Here is a 14,666-nt window from a genome sequence, read left to right on the forward strand (position 1 = left end):
ACCCTGCCGAGGCTATGGACGCCTGTTGGCAGTAGAGACTCTGCTTATGGTATTGAAGTTATATCTTATCGTCAATTATTACTATAATACCATTTTCTTATTTTTTCTTTTTATCAGAGAAGTTATTTCCTTAATTGTTTTTTCCCTATTTTGAACCTTTATGCATGAGAAATTGTTTTAAGATCAATTGCATCATTTTCAGCTAGCATACTATCAGTAAAGCATCTTTTTGGCATATTGTTGTTCTTTTTATTTTTTCATAACTTATCATCAATCCTAAGCGTCCTATCTCTTATTCATAACTATCTTTACATACTCTGCTCTCATTATAACCATAACTCTCGTTGTCCTATCATTGATAAGTGTACTATGCTTCATTTACTGATATATTGTTCATTCTTGTGCCTTGCCGTCAACATAACCCCTCTCATACGCTTTATGGTCATGGAATTCATTTTCCAATTGGAGGGGGGGGAATCTATGCATTATGGGATTGCATGCGATATGATTACTGCACTCTGCCATCACTTGTTGATTTTCCAAAATATTAGTATTGCATGTATACATAAGTTTTTCTGATTGAAATTTTTGCATGCATCTTATCTATTGCTTACACTATGGATTCAAGAACATTGTATGCAAAATAGTGATTTGTTTACAGGAGAACAACAAGTATGGGGGGAAACTCTATTCGCAGCATGACCACACTATTGCAACTAACAAAAAAGGCTCGAGCAACTCGTGAACGTGAACAATTCTTCAAACATGATGTGCTTACCTGGATCCCACCTTTTGCATCACTTTCAGTGCCAACTCTGCCTACATCGGTTTCAACAAATGCCAGTACATATATGTCATTCCAAATTTTTCTTTTTAGAGGTAAAACTTGAGGTAAAATAGCATAATTTTCTGATTTATTACGAATTTAGGAGAATTTAATGAAATCCATTTTGAGAATTATTTATCATCCTTCATTCCACATCTTTACCACTTCCCCTTTTTCAGCGGCATATTATTTTTCAGTTTGGGGGAGTGTTGCTTTCATTCATTTCTTTCTTATGACCATGTCATTCATATTCTTTATCATCCATTGCTATTCTTATTCATTCTCAACACCTCCCTTATTCCACGTTGTTTTATACCAAGCATAGACTTCAACAGATAGTAGCAACCACCTGTATTTGTTTTCTAGCATCGCATGAGGGCATGCTAATTTTTCAAAGAGGGGGAGGAATTGCTACGCATGATGGATGTTTGAATTGCTACGCATGATGGATGTTTTCTATTTTCTTTCTCATTTAAGGCATACAATTTCAGTGTAGAAATTGATTTCCATAATATTTTTAAAGCTATGAACTCAATTCTTGTGATTTTTTGGAAAACACAGACGTATCATTAATAAAAACCCAGACAATTTCAAGATAAACTGGTTCATAAAATTTCGGAAATCATGCACTCTCACCTACAGCCATTTTGTTTATATCTCATGATCTGTGCATCAAAACAGTCTGATTTTTTTGGATCATAAAGGCATTCATATATTATAAATTTACTTGCCAAATTTCAACATAAGCTGGTTTGTAGTTTTTGAGAAAATGGTTAATGAAGTTTGTTGTTACTTATATCATATTTTGTTGCAACTTCATATATACATATAGTTGAATGTCAATGTAAAAATTGTTATGCCTTCATCAAGATTACTAAAAGTGAATATTCACTAATTAAGGAAGAATTCATTTGTTCTATCCATTTCATGAGCTGAGATGAACATATTTTTTTATTGCTTGGTTAACACATGGGTTTTTGTCTTTGGGTTGCATGAGGACATGCAATATATTCAGTTTTTCGTTGCATGAGGACATGCAACACATTGAGTGTGGGGGTATGTTGGGCCGTTAATATGCCATTATTATTATCACTTTTGAACACTTATTCCACCCATTTCTATTATTCTTCATCATGTCATTTATTATAATTTATTATATAAATCCATTTTATGATGATTTATGCTTCTATGAATGAATATTATGTATTCTCCTTTATTTCTAATAAATTGATGATTATGCATGATTTTATCAATGATAGTTTTAATAAATCAGTTGTAACATTATTCACTATTTTTAGCCTCCAAGATAATTTCCAGATTGAAGATTTGATCATTAAAAGTGCCAACTCAGAAATTCGATAGAATAATAAGTGACGGTTTTGCGATTGAGATTCTGATCAAATGAAGCAGAATCTAGAAAATTCGGAACATGGGTTTTGTCCAGAACGGACCCAATTAATTTTTTCAAGAACGGTTTGCCCAAATTCGGCTTGTACTAAGAGAAACGCAGGGTTCTTTGAGCACGATTTTCTCAGATTTGTTGTTGCGACCGTCCTCCAAATCTCAGCTACAAAGCCAAATTCATCTTGCTCTTGTTGAAAGCTGGATGGAAATATATCTTCTTGTTTATCAATTGGTTGGAAACAATCCAATTTTGTAATAGAAATCATGTTGTACTTATCTTTATTGTAACTGCTCTCTAATCTCTCTTTATTTAAATCAGAACAGAGATCAGAGATGGGGATGATTTGGGATTCGAATGATGGAAAAATGATGGAATTCAGGATTTAGAATTAGAGATTTAGAATTAAGAATTCATGATAGGATAGGAGAAAGAAAGGATTGTTTCAGGCTGTAAGTCTCAAAGCTGCTGCTGTTGTAATGATTTTACCATTTAATGATTAAAACCTGATTTGGGAGTTGCTATTCATTCTTTTCATCTGAAGTAGCCCAGCAGCATCCGCTGGCGGTTAAGGGCCCAGCCTCTGGTGGAGTACGCTGTTGTTGTGTATCATATCTTTACAATTGCTGCTATGTGATGGTTTGATTTATTTCCTATTCTTTTGAATTGCATTATTTTACGGTTTCATGTTTTTATAGTGTGCTGTTAGAATATTTTATGGAATTGTTTTATTGCACAAGTTGAGATTGAATCGCGTGGCTGTTCTTTTCCATCATAACAGAGATTATTATCCTTTTCAACTTATATTGTTATGTTGTTCATTTCAAATGTAAAGCTTCGTTGTTCATTTCAGATTGTTGGTTATTCGATTCCACTAAGCAGAGTTTGTTGTTTAGATTTATTAAATATGATTCGTTGTTTAATTCCTTTAATTATAAGTTTGTTGTCCATTTACTTCACTGTTCAGTTTGGTTGATTAATTGCAAGAGTTTGTTTTTAAAGAGTTTTCCTAGTTTACTTTCAAAGGCAGCGTTAGTTCAGTTTCGATTTCCTTTTGATTGCTTTAAAGCAGGACTGTCAACTGTAGAGAACATTGGTTATTGCTTCCTCGTTCCCAGATTGATTGTCTTGTTCCGGTTTGATTTCAATTGCATCAATATCCAGAGGAATGAGTTATTGCTACTGTATCCTCAATTGATGGTTGTTTGAGTGAGTGATTTAGTTTAAGAACATTTCAATTTCTTGCTATTCCATTTCTTAATTGTTGTTCCATTTCTTATATGCCGTTCCATTTCCTGTTATTCGCATTATATTTATTTTGGTGTGAGAGACGATCTGTGGCTGTAGTGAGCCTTGGCATTTACTGCTTAACTCCCAGACCCGTGGTCCATGCTCTAATTTTCTTTCCATCAGTTTCCAAAGGGATGAGTTATTGCTACTGGACCCTTGACTGATACATTGCTTATTTTTCTGAATGCATGATTTAAGTCTTCAAGTGCTTTGTTGTAAGTAGATTTTATTTCCAACTTTCATTTACTTTTGGATTTTGAGCACTATACTGCAAAACATTACTCTTGAGTAAATAGCCGCTCAGACTGAGTACACTCTTGAAATAAAAAGTCGTCCCTGGGTTGATAATTAATGTGAAGGTAATTAGGAGTTCAAAATACACCTTTTTATCGCTCCACATAAAGAATCTAGGAGATCAAACACACACAAACAGTAACTTTCCGTACTGAAAACACTAGTTGGTGATGAAATCCAACGTCGCAGAGTTCAATACAGAAATGGTGGTTGGAACAGTTACCCCGACAACCTGCTTAATGAATAGACTGGCACAAGTTCTTCCACTTAACCGTCTCGAGTGAAGAGAACCCCCCAGAAAATCCAAGTGAGTCTAGCCGACGTCTGCTCCAGGTACAATGGGATCTTCCCACCACTGTCACCTTAGGAAGAATCCTAAAGAATATGGCCACTAAGGTTACCAATTGAAACAAATATACCTGGGGGAACAGTCTACGATCCGATACGCACGCAAGGGCAAAGTAGCAAGCTCAATCCCCTTGAAGGCTCCTTGACATAATCCAAGGTTTACCAACAAGTGACCCCAGGCTCCTCGACAACGGTTAATCCGAGGTTTACTGTTTTTAATACGTGAATATCTGGCGTCGTTTCCAATGAGGAAGGATTGATTCCCACACTGGTTCGGACACGATCTCGTGCTTCTCCTTTAAGAGGAGCTTTCCCAGAGCATAAAAGCAACAATTGGATTTCTTCCCTACCACAAGATACAGCTACTTGTTTGTTTTTACTGTCTTGGAGAGTTAATTACTCTCCTACTCCAAGACACTAGCCTAAGCTAAGTTGGTGTATCAGAGCCCTAGAAATAAAAATGTTACTAGATGAATTTTACTTTAAGCGTTATTTTTATTGGTTTTTGTTTAAGTCAAAAGTTGCGGAGATGAAACTCATGGTATGAAGACTCGACTCAAAATCACTAAAAATGCACTTAAGATGATTTAAACAATCTTTTCTCTTCGATGAACTTCTAGCTAGGAAAGAGTTTGAGAATGCAAATACTTTGTAAACACAAATCTTTCTTAACAAACAAATTAAAAGAAGAGCTTTTGTCCTTTCCAATGCACTCAAAACGAGACAACTAGTTATTTTCACAAAAATTTCCCTTTTCTTTTCAAAGCACTCAACCACTACAAAAACAAACTTTTTTCCAAAAGAGATTTTTTTTTTATTTTTTATAAAACACTCAAAACTATGCAAACGACTAACTTTGAGATCTATAAATTATAAAAACCTATTTGAAGTCAAAGCTTACAAGATGTCTTTTTTAAGGATGTTTTACTTAGCTAGATGTTAACTAAAGACCAATTTATGCAGAATCACAAATCAGTCAAAAACAACCAATTTTGTTTTCTTTTAAAAAATGAAAATCCAAACTTTTAAACACAAGCTTTTCGAAGTTTTGTAAAGAGAAAACACAAAGCGGATTCCTCAACAAGGGTAGATTTCATTAATGGTCAGACTCATAAGAAGACTGGTAGAAACCAGGGTGATCTGAGGTCCCTACAACTTCTAAGCTCAGAGCTACTACAAGACCAAGATGAAAAACAAACCCAACAAGCAAAACTCCTAGGAATTTCACCTAAAACCCTAACACCAATGAAATCAACCTAAGGAAAGCTTCTGACAGGTTATATGCAGGTCTGGGCAGTGGATAATAACTTCTAAACAAAAACTAAGCTGACTAACAGAGGAAATCTTAGGTTTTTCAAAATTTTGACAGGGTCCGCAGGCCCACAGTTAACACAGGTGCGGTACCGCTCTGTGCTAAAAGCAAAAGTGCAGATAAGTACGCACTGTGTCAAAAGGCTAGGGTGCGGTCCTCTCCCAAAGCTATGAAAAACGAAAAATAACCCTGGATCTACAATTTCTACCCAATTCCACACACAACAAGCCAAAAACAGAAACAAAAACACAGTTTCTCAGGTCAAAGTAAAAACAAGGAAAAAATCAAGTCCCTAGCGGAGTCGCCATTTTGTCACACGGAATGAGTCGATCTTGCGGACAAGATAGACCTTCCTAGAATCTAAAGAAGACCTAATGACAAGCAAACCAATCACACACTATCTTTCTCTAAATATGCTTTTATAAACAAAGGCAAACAAGTGTTTTAGGCCTACCTTAGGTCCAACGCAAGTTTGTGGAAGCCTTCGCTCTTTCGGTCCAAATGAGCTCCCTTGTCGCGAATCTATAAACACAAACAAGCAAACAAATTAAATAGCACCTGAAAAGCCAATATCATAAAACATATTTAACATGAAAGTCAAGGAATTCATGAAACAAATGACATGAGACAATTTGTTGAGAAAAATGAGTTTGATTGTATTAATTCAAATCAAGAAGAACTTTACAACCTGTGCCTTGACGTTGTACAAGCTCCTTCCAGGGTCCAGCAAGAAGTCTCCTCTACTTTGACAAGTTTCACTCTCTTCCCAATGAAGCCAAAAAAGGTATGTGATCTCTCCTCTTAAGCTCAACTAGGAAGTCTTAATTTCACCAGCATTTACCCTCAAAAATGTTCAACTTCTAACCTCCTCAGCAACCAGCCCAATGCCTGAATTTATAGTGCAATGGAGGGAAGTTACTAAGTCCTCCTTCAAAGGGATAAAGCCCTCCTTCAAAGGGATAGCTCCTCTCATCAAGGGATTAGCTCCTTCTCTTTTGGGATGCATGAACCACCTAAGAGCGGCCAATCCACATCGAAATTCCTTCTAGAATCATCTAGAATTAACCCAAAGTGAGTTTTTTAGAATAAACTTGCGCCTTTTTGGCTTTCGTAGGGGTCCGCACCCACACCTTTAGGGAAAGAGCGGGCAGGCCCGCAGTTTTTGTAAACAGAAGGTGCGGGACCGCAGGCAATAGTGAGAGAAAGTGCGGAACCAGAGTTTTATTGATTTTCAATGTCTTTCTCTCAATTTCAAAGCTTGACTTGAAGAGCTGAGGTCTGAGACTTGCTTAGGAGGACAGTACAAGTGATGATAGACCCATACTGACTGCAAATAATCATGGTGACGATATTTTTGTGTAACACACTCCTAGCTCTTAGTAGTTCTTATCTACTCCAAAAGTTTGAATCCTATTGAGCCCTTAGGCTTGTTTATTTATACAAAAATGACTGAGGGGTAACCTCCTTGGAAAGAGGATTTCTTCCCTCCAAAATCTCTAAAAAAATGGATCTATCTCCCTTAGATCCTCAAAATTCCTTGAGTGCATCAGCTGCTAGTAGATCCTCGAGTTGTAGGTGAGTGATTTTAAGGATCAAGTCGAGTTGTAGGTGAGTAAATGGGGGAACAAGCCTCATAAATCTCCTCCAGTTGCCTCCAACATGCCTCTGCATAGTAAATGCACTCAAAATCACTCTCTTTCTTACACATTAACCACATTAGGCCATGAAGTATAACAAACATCCTTTAGTCTCCCTATTAAGCACATTATAGTCAAAATATGTTAATAAATGCGAGAAAAAGAGGAAATTATAGGTTGGAGGATGGAAAAATGGGCCTTATGATATACCTATTGATGGGGACCACCACTATGGTTTTTATCTCTTTCTTAGATTTAGGTTTTTGGGTGGATTATCTTATTTGATTTTGGATCAAAATTTGATCTATATTTTGAGAAAAAAATAGGCCTATTTATAGCTCAGATTTTGGCTTGCTTACAACTCATAATTTAGCCTATTTAAGGCACATATTTTGGCCTTCTATGGACAAATTTGAGGTGTGTAATTCGACATATTGTAGGCATATTTGGCTCTGCAAATTGAGAAACCCTATGAAAAAATTCTTCCTATGAAAACTCGACCTTCCTGAGGAAAATCTCGGACCTGTGGATAGAAATCCCCCCCTCGTGGATAGAACTTAGACTTGTAATTTTACATCTTGTGGGAAGTTTTTTCATTGCAACTAGAGCACTCTTGTGGACAAATTCAACCCTATTGTTTGGGCCCTCCTATGGACAATTCAGTCTTTTGATCTCAGCATGATTTGGAGCAGACATTAGGCTAGTTTTTTATGAGACTTGGAGGTACTCTTGTGGAAGTCCTTTGGAGAGGTTTTGAATATCCTTGAAGTCCCTCTGGATCAAATAGATTCCTTTGAAGAAATTCTAGAGTAGACCTTGAAGACATTCTTGAGAAAAAATTGGTGGCTATATAGAGCAAACTTTGGAGGCTTTCTAGAGCAGAATTTGGAGCTTGTTTAGAGCATATTTTAAGTTGACCTTGGAGAATCATTTAACCAATCATTGAAGAGGTTTTGGAGCAACTATTAAAGAAATCTTGGAGCAACCTTTGAAGCTAATTTTAGATATATCTCAAAGACCCTTGAACGAGTATCTTGATCTATCTTAATAGAGTGATTGAATTATATTTCAAATATTTTGTAAAGGTTGGAGCCTAGGAGGATTCATTTCCTCATATAGACCAAGTTGGTGCTTGGATTTTCCTAGGAGGATTGGTGTCCTCATAGAATCCAAGTTGTTGCACGGATTTGTCTAGGAGGATTAGTGTCCTCATTCAAGGTTGGAGCATTGTAAGCAATGAAGTATTTGTAATGGTTGGAGCCAAAATTTGAGGATTGTTGTTCTCATCATTTGAACTATATATATATATATATATATATATATATAAGATATTTTCATTTTATTTCTTGTGTTTCATATTATGAAAAGTATTAACTATCATAATATAGCAATTGAAAGAAATATCGATTCACCCCCCCCCTAGTGTTTCCAATAGAAAATTTTATTCTTGGGATACCAAAGCCCAAAATCAAGTGTGCCCTTTAAGTATAAAAATATCATTTTTACCACTTGCATATGTGATTCCTTTTGTGTTTATTGAAATTTTTCAACCATTCTAATTTCCTACATAATATCTAGTCTTTAAGTTTTCAAGTATAGTAGACTCCCAATCATATATTTGTAAAGTGTTGAATTGAATTTAGGCAATTAATCATCCTTGCTTAACTTACATTAGGTAATCATATAGGTACTAACTAGTGCACATTCTTCCATTCCAAAATTCTTGAGCATCTCTTTAAGGTATTTTTTTTGGGAAATGAATATTCCTTCATCGGTTTGAGAAACCTGTAGTCCAAGGAGGAAGGATAATTCTTCAATCTAACATTTCAAATTACTTTGACGTTTCTTGGGAAAATTCATGACTCATATCATTGTTATTTCTCCCAAAGATGAGATCATTCACATATACAAATGTAATCAATAATTTGTCCTTTTCCATCTTCATGTATATATTATTGGCAGCAACTCCTCTTCCAAAACCTTGTTGTTGAAGATAGTGGTTCAACTTGGCATACCAAGCTCTTGGAGCTTATTTTAACCCATAAAGAGATTTCTTCAATTCGTACACACAGTCTTTATTTTTAGACAAATCAAAACCTTCTTTCTATTTGATGTATACTTCCTCCTTTAATTCTCCATTCATAAAGGTTGGTTTAACATCCATTTGATAAACTTTGAAGATTTTCGAACACGTAATTTCCAAGAACATTCTTATTGCTTCTAATTTGGAAACTGGAGTAAAATTTTCTTCAAAGTCAATTCCTTCAAATTGTGCATAGCCCTTACAAAAAAGTCTTTCCCTATTTCTAATAATTTGACCCTCTCCATTCATCTTGTTTTTTAATATCCACTTAGTCCCAATTACATTTTTATATTTCTATTGTAGCAAAAGTTCCCAAGTTCCATTTTTCTCAATTTGATTCAATTATTCTTCCATAGAATTTACCCAATTTTGGTCCTTACTAGCTTGTGCAAAGTACTTTGGCTCTATTTTGGATAGCAAAGAAAAAATGTCATTTCCTAGTCAATTGGTCATTCTTCTCCATGTTTGTATTCCTTCATTAAGATCTCTAATAATTAACTATATGGGTGATGTTTTTGCACAAATTTAAAAGTTGTCATGGATGGAGATTGTTCCTCTTTTGTAGTAATCTCTTCTTGGTCCACGTAGATGGTATCTTCTAAATTCTCATTTATTTGTTTTGCTTCTTTCTTTGGCCAAGCTCTTTCTATTCTTACATTAAATTATTCCACAACTTTTTGTAGTTTTTTATTGTAGCATTTGCAAGATTTGCTTCTTTTTGAGTATCTAAGGAAGATTCCCTCATCTAATCTAGAATCAAATTTTCCCATTTTATCATCATTTATCTACATGTGACATTTTCTTCCAAAATTTTGAAATATTTAGCTGAAGTTGGCCTACCTTTCCATAGCTCATATGGTGTCTTTCCAGTGTTCACTCAGAGTTGTTCTCTATTCATGATGTAAATTGTTGTAGAAAATACTTCTTTCCAAAACTTATATGGTAATTGGGATTCTATAAACATTTTTCTTGTTGTTTATTCTACTAATATGTTCTTTATCTCTATGAATCCATTCTATTGTGGAGTTCTTGCAACTAAAAATTGTATGTTGATTCCATACTTCTCACAGAATTCATTAAAATCATTTGAGGTAAATTTACCTCCTCTATATGATATTAGGCATTTGATTCTTAGATCACTTTCATTTTCAACTAAGGATTTGAATGATTTGAAAGTATCTAGTGCTTATGATTTTTCTTTAAGAAATGAAACCCAAACCATTCTAGTATAATCATCATAAACAACATAAATTACCTTTCACCTTGCAGGGTTGGTGTTCTTGTTGGTCCGCATAGATCTGTGTGAACAAGCTCTAGTGGACTTGATGTCAATAAATATTTTGGATTGAAGCTCACTCTTATCTGTTTCCCATATAACTTGGAAAGATTCTAGATGGTGCTTGTTGGTTTCGATATTTTTGGCATATCTCTCACTACTTGTGTTCTGTTGGTTTTTACCAAATTGTCAAAGCTCAAGTGTCCTAGCCTTTATTGTCATAACCAACCCTCATTTGTCTATCTAATGTAGCATTTTATCCTTGAATTTAATCAAGAATATATGCATTGTTTGGAGTCCTTATTTCTCTTATGACTAAACTTTAGCATGAAATGAGACCATAACCTTGATCACACATCTGGTTGACCTTAAAATATTATGTTTAGGTCCTTCAATGTACAATTTTTTAGCGATTTAGTTATACCATTATCAAGGCTTACAATACATCTTCCAATGACTCTTGCATATTCATTGTCTTCAAAATACACATTTCCTCCTTTTTCATATTTTAGAGTAATAAAATTCTTTATATCTCTAATCATGTGTCTAGAGCTCCCACTATCAACGAACCCCTGACTATGATTGTTTTGAGCATACATAATTGGTCCGCATTTTTGTTTTGGTGGCTCTTCCTATATTCTCTTCCAAAACCCTTCTCTTGATCTTGTAGGATAGTCATGTGCCACATGTCCAAAATCAATTCATCTATAACACTCTACACTATACTTGGATAATGGTGAAAATGAAATATGATTTATGTTATCATCAATATCTTTGATTCTGATGTCTATGAGCTTATTTTTAGAGGTTTGATGAGAATATATTTCATAATCATTTTTCACATAATCTTTACAATCTCTCAATGCTTGATCACCAAAATTTTGCATGAAAAGTAGTGACCTAGAAAATTGATTAATCCCTCATTGAGTATGGTTTTCTCAATGGAATAGTTCTTCTAAAATTGATATGATTTGGAGATTATCCAAATATTTGTTGGTCCTTTTACCTTATCATATTGTTGCTTGAATTGTGAATGGACCCCTTGGGAGCATCAAATGATAGCTTTTTGGTGTAGCATTGTTTCCAAACTCATCTTGTCTCTTGTCCTTGCTCTTGCTAAGATTGGAGCTTTCAGGTTTTTCTTCAACTTACTTACATGGTGACTTTGTGTTTTCATCTTCTTTGTATGAGGTCTCACCCATATAAAAAATCCATTATACCATATGGTGATATTTGACTATTGGGAATAACATCCAAGGTTTGAGAGCTTTTCATGTTTTTGTTGAGCTTATCTAGCTCTTTCCTTAATGAAAAAATTTCTACTTCAACATTTTTCACAGTTTTCTTCCTTTTACTTTTAGTTGATTATTCAACACTTCTTCCATTATTTTTGCTTCCTCTCTAAACATCTTGATGAAGATGATTTCCTTGGGTAGTCACTTATTCTTCTTCTTGAGGTTATCAATTTCTTCTAATGCACTGATAAGTTTTGCTTCAAGATCCACTATGCCTTCAACACTTTCTCCTTCTGCATTTTATTTTTTCTCCTTTGATTTGTCTATGTTGGATTCCTCATTTGTGGCTAAAAATAAGACTTCTCTTCTATCATTATTGTAATCATATTTTTTTTCTTTAGAAAAATCATTATCCTCTTTGGAATAGAGATTTTTCATTTTTGAAGACCCCCTTTCTAGGTTCTTCTTCATCATCACTATCTACCCTGAAAGGACCCTTAGGAGAAAAATGTCCTATCTTACCAAAATTGAAATAGATGAGAGTTAAATTGCCTTTAAATTTGAATGTTCTCTTTAGTTTTCTCACTAGCTAAGCCATTTTGTATCATATTCATCACTAGATTTGTCAACAAACTTGCATTTTCTCGACTTCTTAGTTGTTTTAAATGTTTCTTCCTTGTGTGATGAGTGTCCCATCCTCATTTCGTGTGCAGCAAGAATTCTTTGAAGATTTTCCATTTTCATATTCTCTAAATCGCTTAATTCTTGTATGGTAAAGACATTGGCATAAAAGCACATAGGAAGAGACCATAAAAAAATTTGAACAACTATTGTTTCTTTAACTTCTTCACCAAATCCTTTGACAAAATTAACCACTTCATAATGGATTCATAAAGAACTCCACAACAGAATGCATCGAGCGAGCAAGCTCAAGCATTTTCTTGCATGGCTAGAAGAAAAGGGAAGCTTGGGAAGCTTGGCCCTCAAAATAAGAAGAAGAACATGTCATAAATATGGGCACTACAAGAGAGATTATCCAAAGCTCAAGGACATCAACAAAAGAGGAAGGGAAGAATCACATATCACTGAAGTGGAAGAAACTGAAAAGAAGAAATCCAAGAAGGAGGAAGCAAAAGATCTATACTATGATTGAGATAGTCTTCCTTACCTATTTCTTTTCAAGTTTTTTGTTGTAAAGTATAACTATCATGGTAGAAATCATTAGAAGCATGATAGGATGCATCATGTTAGGATATGGCATCATAGAAGCATATGATTGAAAGCAAGAGATCGTGACATCATCATAAAGAAGCATGAAATATAGTTGAAATAGAAGTCTATGGTTGCCACCTGTAGAAGGATGTAGCTCTTGGTAACCTCATTAGAAGCATAAGTAGTACTTATGGGAAAAATGAAGTCACTCTAGTATAGAGCTCATCATAAATTATTCAAAAAGGTTCATTTGCAGGATGAGGATGATCAAGATCCTCTGTTGGAATCTTCATTAGAAGGTTCACCTACTAGAAGAAGCAAGTGTCTTGCCGAGAATTCCACCTTGTAGGTATGATGGCAAAAGAAGTGAAGCGAGTCAAGGTGATTGAAGTTATTTCAATCAAGGAAGCTATTGAAGGAAGTCTAGATGACCAAAAGGAAGAGATGAGGTATGTATGCTTGTATTTGATAAAATTGAGTCATGTCACATAGTTGTGGAAAGCATGGATAAATGCTCCACCTCATGAGCATGATCAAGAAAAAGGGATCTCCTCCTTTGGAAGGATGCATAAAGGCATGGTTCACATATTGACTAGATGAAATCAACATAATAAGTCCTCATATGCGGTGGTTGATAAAAATGAAGGAACTATGAATGGAAGTTCCTGAGAAGAAATATGTGAAGAAAGGAGTAGATATTGTGAAAGATGCAACTATTGTCACATAGAAAAGGAAATAAAAATCTAATAACTAGAAGAATTGACCATGACATATCCATGGAAAAGGTATGAAGACTCTGAAGAAGTTTGGAAAGGAAGATGACCCTTGACATTTAATATCTTTTAAGAGGTGTCAATATGAATGCAAGATGTTGATACAACAAGCATATGTCATGTTGTAAGACCATCAAAAATTTATGTAATTTGATGTTCATTTTTTATTTTTGAACAATATCTGGATGGGTTAATTCAGGGCTACAAAAGGAAGAGTTATAGATGTCATCTACAACTGATACTCATGTGGTGGGGTGATAAGATCCTGAAGAAAACATTATGTGGAGAAGGTAGTTGTATGAAGGAAATCTAGATATGGATTAACGAATCACTTTCTAATGAAAGAAAGGATGAAATGACTGACATGATTCATGAATGAAAGTGATGGATGGTCGATGCCCTACGAAGAAGTCCCAAAATATGTAGGCTCCATAACAAAGAAGAAATTCATGGCATCGAAAGAGGGAGTCTGATGATCTCCACCTAGATAGTTTTTGGAAGCAAGTCCCTGGTTAAGAGGGAGCTTGGGTAGATTCCTTTTATAGGAATGGGTGCATTCCTTCATTGGAATGGGTATATCCTCCCTAGTTGAGAGGGAGAGGTAGACACATCATTTTTGTCTTTACTTGGGAAGAAATAATGGAGGATTGGGCAAGCATCTGGCATCCGATACTCTTTTAGGATAGGGAATCCAAGGTAAGAGTAGTCATAGAGGACATATATTCTTTGAGGCTGGTAATCCAAGATAAGAATAGTCCCGGTGGAACATACTTTGAGAGAACCCATGTGGGGTATGTTCTAAGAGAGACAATGATGAGGGTGTCTATAAATCATTGGTCTTGCCAGCATTGTGCTCTGATCTTGTGGAGAGATAGAGTTTTTAGTCAAGGCCTTGCTATGTGACAATGTTGGATGATATGATGTTATATAGATGGGTTACCAATCTGACTCTTCTTATGAGAATTCTTCAGATTGAGA

Source organism: Pinus tabuliformis, chromosome 2_2 (assembly GCF_031772625.1).
Source record: "Pinus tabuliformis cultivar Carrire ecotype Pingquan chromosome 2_2, CPIR1, whole genome shotgun sequence".
Classification (NCBI taxonomy): Eukaryota; Viridiplantae; Streptophyta; class Pinopsida; order Pinales; family Pinaceae; genus Pinus; species Pinus tabuliformis.